The 6000-nt window shown below is 40.6% G+C and overlaps 1 long non-coding RNA gene across 1 annotated transcript in view; it reads left to right on the top strand.

The window, feature by feature from the left end:
* The first annotated feature begins 552 nt into the window (after positions 1-552).
* LOC145970758 (uncharacterized) overlaps positions 553-6000 on the top strand; it is a 49385-nt gene continuing 43937 nt past the window's right edge. Inside the window, exon 1 of the long non-coding RNA XR_014438592.1 lies at positions 553-830. This is a non-coding gene — a long non-coding RNA (uncharacterized LOC145970758). The remainder of the gene's footprint in view (positions 831-6000) is intronic.

The following is a 6000-nucleotide window of genomic DNA, read 5'->3' as shown; positions in this document are numbered from 1 at the left end:
ATGATTCCTCATTAATCAATATTTTGTATAATAACCGAAAAAACTAGCCAAATGATTGCGTCATAAAATAATATCAATTTCAATTTCTCATTTTACAATATTTATCTGCTTTATGTACGTGATGATTTATACACGCTAACATAATGAAATAAAGTATCAATAACATTACTATTAACAATAAATTATTCCATATTCAAAACGCAATACCACATCCGTTATTGATCAATCAATTTAATTTTTTAGACAAGATTAACTCTTCGCTTTGTCACAATTGCTCAATACATAATTTTCGCGTCTTTTAATCTTTATAAAAAAGATCCTACAAAAACTCTGATTGCACGAAGTAAATCTGGTTATCAGACTCGCCGTTCCTACTCGTTGATTTTGTGTGAAAATAACGCATCGGAGTCGCAAGCGCGACCTAATGCAGGCGTAGTCGTCGAGAGACAGGGGAGATGTCCGTGGGCCCCTTTTTGGCGGTGTTGCGGGGGCCCGAATGGCGGGCCGTCAGGCCTGCAGTGTCGGTGCACACCGGCCTTAGCAGACATAGCGTTTTCGCTCTCCTCTCTCGCGGTACGCCGCGGTATAATGGCAACGTGTTTTCGTCTAATGTACTTTTTGTGATGTCCTTGATGGAGGAGTCTGCGAATGCAGAACTACAGGGCAGACCCGGTGGGGCCCGCCGGTGCGCGCGGAGTGCCGCGGGGCACAGAAGGTAGAACCTCGGAAGGGCACGATGGCGATGAAGGAGGGGGTGAGGGGGAGCAAGAGGGGCGCGACAAGAGGGTCCGGCAGCATCTCAACCCACCTCAACTTCGGGTCTAGTCAAGGTCAGTACGGCAGGACCACCCGTCCCCCTCCGTCCACCTCTCTCCGTCACCTCGTCCGGTTTCTTTTTTTCTTGTTCGCGCATTCGATTCTCTCCGTCTCTCTTTTTCTCACCAGTTCGAGCCCCCCTTTTCCCCTTCGCCGCTTCCTCGACGGTGTTCGTACCGCATTATCGCGTCATACCGTGCTAGGACCCACGCCCTCTCCAGTGTGCCGCCGTATAAATGATTCTTTTCTTTTTTTCACGGACCATCTTGCGATCCTGCGAAATCCCAATTAGTGGAGATACCCGTGTGATAGGACGCCAGCGAGTAGCGTAGCGGGTTATCGTAGGACACGTGATAATTCGCACGACGAAGATTGAATCGCGCGAAAAGTGTGACTGACCGACGTAATGATCGCGAGAGTTTCGAGCGATCGCATGAAAATCCGCATAAATCGTCATGCGGTATCGCCATTCGACATCGAGCTCGACGAATTGTCGCGTGCACGAGATTATCGTTATCCTGCACACGACATATGTGCATGCTTTGCAGGCAGGAAAATTGCACTTTTTTTCTAAACCATTGCATTTTCTCATGTTTTAAACATTTATATAATTAACCCGCGATAAGGAAAGTATATCGTCAAAATGGCGCCGACTCCAAATGGTATTATTGTGTGTTTATTTATTGTATTATTAACAATTTTTCCAATCATGCAATTAGAATTTTAAAAAATACTTAATATTTTATAATTTTTAATATTTTTAATATTTTTTTTATTATTTTAATAATTTTTCATAATATATGAAAATTGTGTACTACTCGAATTCTCTGCTTTCATCATAATTTTCAAATAAAATTATTTTTCAATATTTTTTAATTGAACGAAAATTATCTCTTCAAGCTTGAGATCTCTCGAAAGCAAAGTCAAGGTCAGATATCATGTACCGATTTCGGCTGAAAGTTCGACTCCTTTGGAGGATCCAAAAGCGCACTCAACCCGGCCGTTCGATCTGGGCATATACCGGAGGCCGAATAACTGCCTCCGGTATATCAGGCGAAATAAAAAGGAGGATCTATTTATCTTGACGCCCGCGATCGTAAAGAAAGGCCTTTCGAGGATATCTGATTCATCAGCTTCATTCATCAACGTCGGCCGCTTCTGTTTCTTTCATTTCTTTGAAACCGTACACGGCTTCTCTAGTGCATGAGCAACGGTGCATCGGAAGCATCGATGTTGTTAGACGAGGCGGGCGGATAGAGCACTTCGAGTCGGCGATGATGAGGCCAGTCGGGAGTTCATTTTCAATCGATTTCGTTAGCACGGCCTGAGCGCAGCGCGAAGGATCATCTCGATCGAGACGATCGATCAACAATGACAGTAACGCCGAAAATTCACGGAACATTATTTTTTCGTATTCTTTCATGAATATATTAAGCAGTTTATAGTAGTCATGTGCGAAGTACATATGCAGGAAAAAAAGAAATGATGTCATGTTCATAAAATCCTTCATGAGGCAAAAAGAGAAATAAAATTTAATTATTGTGTACGTGTGAAAATTCATCAATTTTTATGTAAAATATTTCTTATTGTTATCTCTCTTTCTTTGTAGAATGAAATTTATTCGAAATTATCGTGAACGTTACTGCAATCAAATAAGAGAAGCGTCGATTCTCTCGAAGAAGTTGCAACCTTTCAACAGTAACAATCATTCGAGACTGCTTTTATTCGTATTGTTCTATTCTTTTTCAAATTACAAACGCTGATGCGAGATTGTTGCATTTAGTAATGCTGCATTTGCACTACGAAAGCACCTCGGAATGTCTGGCGATAATGATCAACGTCGAAGAGTGGGATGAGTATTAGGGAGAGACGGCTCTACGGAGCTGGGATGCTACAGGGACGAGAAATAGATAGAGAGACAGAGAGGGAGACAGGGAAAGAGAGAAAGAAGGCAGTAATTCGAGGCCCGGGAGGTGAGTGAGCAAGGCATGCTAGTACCAAATGAGATTGGATCCTCTGACCAAGACGACTTTCGGGTCCTGCTCACAAGACCCGCCTAAGTCCTTTACGCTCGGTAAGGCCCGTTCCACCGCAATCCCCCTTCTCCTTAACGTCACAGTCGACCTCGACGTTGTCCAAGTTCTATTACTGGCAACGCCCGATTCCGGGCCCTTCTCGCGCGAGTTTGAGAAGTTCGGCGATTCACATTTACTCCCCCGAGGTAAAATAAATTTTTATGCCTGCGGCGCGTCGCGGATAATCGTCATCGTTACGACAGGTGTGACCGTAAAGATTCGTTGGCTCGCGTTCTTTTACGCGACCACGATTTTAGTTAGATGCGACAAACGCGATTTTGAAATATTTAAGACAATTCGTTTATTATTACAAAATTGATTTAATTGGATTAAACTCTCAAAGGCGAAGATCAGATGGATGATCTATGAATTATTTGATTTATTGTTACTTGAAGATTTTTTTGTTCTAAAAGAAAGAAAAATAGTTTTCGATTTTACAGAAATAATTACGAGAAAGAAATTAAAAATGATTGATTATTTTTGAATATGTAGTGTTGGTTGGCCTATCTTACAAATACATGTAACGTAGAGACGAAATCTTTCTCACTTTACGACTTCAAATAAAATGGTTGCCAGATTTGCTATCAATAGCCAAATCGAGTTACCGATTTTCTTTTGATCTGTAAAAGAGTCCTACTTTAAATGTGCCAAATGTATTTCTTATTTGGCCAGAATATAAAAGTTATCTAACTGGTCACTTTTTTGTCTATCAGCGTAAAAACATTCTGTTGATTTTTATAAAATTACAAATATTTAACTCTATTCGCGTTTGTATCGAAAGTATTATATGCAATATATAATTATTTTATTAAAAAAATAATTAGCAGTAGATTCGTTTTCAAAAACTACATCTATTACTTATAATTGCTAAACAATTTTTATGTTATGTGCTAGTTATTATTCTGCAAAGTAAATTACATTTTATACAAGACACTTTTTCTTAATCGAAAAATTACTTTTTATTAATCCATTACATCGTTCATATTTTAATAAAAATTATTTTTAATAAAAAATAAAATTTTAATAAAATTTTTGAAACATCCTGCTGCATTTATTACTCGTTATTATTTTATAATCATAAAAGTAGCCTCGTGCTTTGATTTGGATCGCAAGATTCGCGACGCGATGTCCGCTCCTTCAGGACGTATCTAATTGCCCGCAATTCCCGTCTTCCGGGTACGACGTACGTGAGTCCGCATTAATTGCCCCTGGGCGACGCGCATCTGCGTTCGTCGTTGCGACGTGCGTGATACACCAAGCCCGAGTTGTCACAGCTGCAGGTACCGAGAAGAACGGTGTGCAACGGTTTCAATTGTTCGCATTATGGCCGCCGGCTTAGCTTCTCGACTAAGCTTCATAGTTGTTATCCTTGAGAGCGCGCCATGCATCTCCTTCGTTTTGTTTTAGCGTATGCGGACAGAGCGGGCGGAAAGGCGACGAAGAGAGAACGCGCGGAAGGAGAGACGGAAAGACGCGGTGGGAGAAAAAGAGAGACGAAAAGGAGAGGCCGAGGAACCACGCCACAATGAGGGTTCCGAATGTTGCAAAACCGCCTGTGACGATACGGTCGGCTCCTATAAGAAATGATAATTGCCCGGTATTCCCGTCCCACGTACCGCGCAGTTCGTCCCGGTCTATCTATTCCTCCTTTCATCGTATCAACCCCCCCTCTCCCCTGCTCGCTATTGCGGGAGCTACCCCTTTCCGCGAGAGCCACCGATTATTAAAAGGGAGTCCTTCCATAAGGGCATCCTTGAGGACTTGCCGTTCAACTATTCGGAAATGCAGACCGTTTTATTTCGTTTCGAGATGTTTTCATGTGTGATTATTGGTTTTGTTTCTCTCGTCTCGTCTTAACCCGGTTTAGTATTCAAACGAGAATCGCGTGAGGACGAACCAGCATTAGAAGAAGATGATTGAGATAGAAGAAAGATGGACTTGGATTTATGGACGCCATTGAGGAACCGTGAAGATAATAGGTAGTTGATTGGGGCGTAACTCGAATTTACTTGTTATTTGATTTTTTCTTTAAAAAAATAAATTTTTAAACAAAGTAAATTTCATTGCTGTATAAGAAAATATTAAAATATATTTAAAAAATAATCAACGAATGAAGAATCCCCCAAAAACATTGAAAGCTCAGATCATGCAGTCATTAGTTGCAGCGATTCCACGGCTTAGCTCGCTCTGAATTGAGCAGCCAGTTTTTGTGCGGTCCAGACCTAATTGCGGAACGGCGGTACATTTTTTGACATACCGCGCTCCCATGAAAAATCACTCGTCAGTTATACAATACTGCTCTCTGTAGAGCTCAGTCATCATGAATCAACGGGCAGAAGCATATGGTTTCTGGCCGACTTTGCTATGGAGTCATTGAGAAAACGGTTGCAATAAGAGACCACCCAATAAGAGCTTCGTGCCGATCGGCAAATCAACGAAAACTCGAGCCGAAAGCCCCTCATTATACATTTCATTATTTCGCAGGTGCAATCTACTCGCGTATAATCAATTCTATCGTATTTTTCCTCTTCAGGTATTCAGACACGCGCTGTTTGCACATCATATTTCTTTAAAGTCACTCTGACGTGTGAATTTCGTATACGTAATGTGTATACATATATGTAAAATTAATGGACAAAAATACAATTCAAATTGCTTACAATAATATGCTAATGAATATTTAATTGTATCTTTTCACATTAGATATTTAATGAAAAGAATACTCTTCCTTCAATTCGATTTTTTATTGTTTTTCAAAACCTTCAATCTGGTCTAGGATCTACTAGTCAAATTAGCGAAATTGTGTTGTGAAAGTGAAATAATTTATAAATTATTATCTTACATAAATATTATACGTGAATATAATTTTTGACAAGAGCACTTATACTTGCACTAGCATAGCTTTTTAAGTTACATAGGTCGGGCATGGAATTTTTACCTGACAGAAAAGAAGGTATATATAACTGAGCTATAAAGCACTAAAGTAAAACAACCGAATAGTTCTAAGGGCCCTACAGTCCCCGCACTGTAAGTGGACATTAGCGCTCGTATTGTGGATCGCCTTTAGGTACTAGTGGAGGCGCGAACAAAGAAAATATATATTGCTGGC

The sequence above is a fragment of the Camponotus vicinus genome, unplaced genomic scaffold (genome assembly GCF_025532165.1).
Source record: "Camponotus vicinus isolate PSW18456_S1 unplaced genomic scaffold, iyCamVici1.0 SCAF_4, whole genome shotgun sequence".
NCBI lineage: Eukaryota > Metazoa > Arthropoda > Insecta > Hymenoptera > Formicidae > Camponotus > Camponotus vicinus.
The sequence above is the reverse complement of the archived record's forward strand: the minus strand, read 5'-3'. Positions and strand labels throughout refer to the sequence as shown.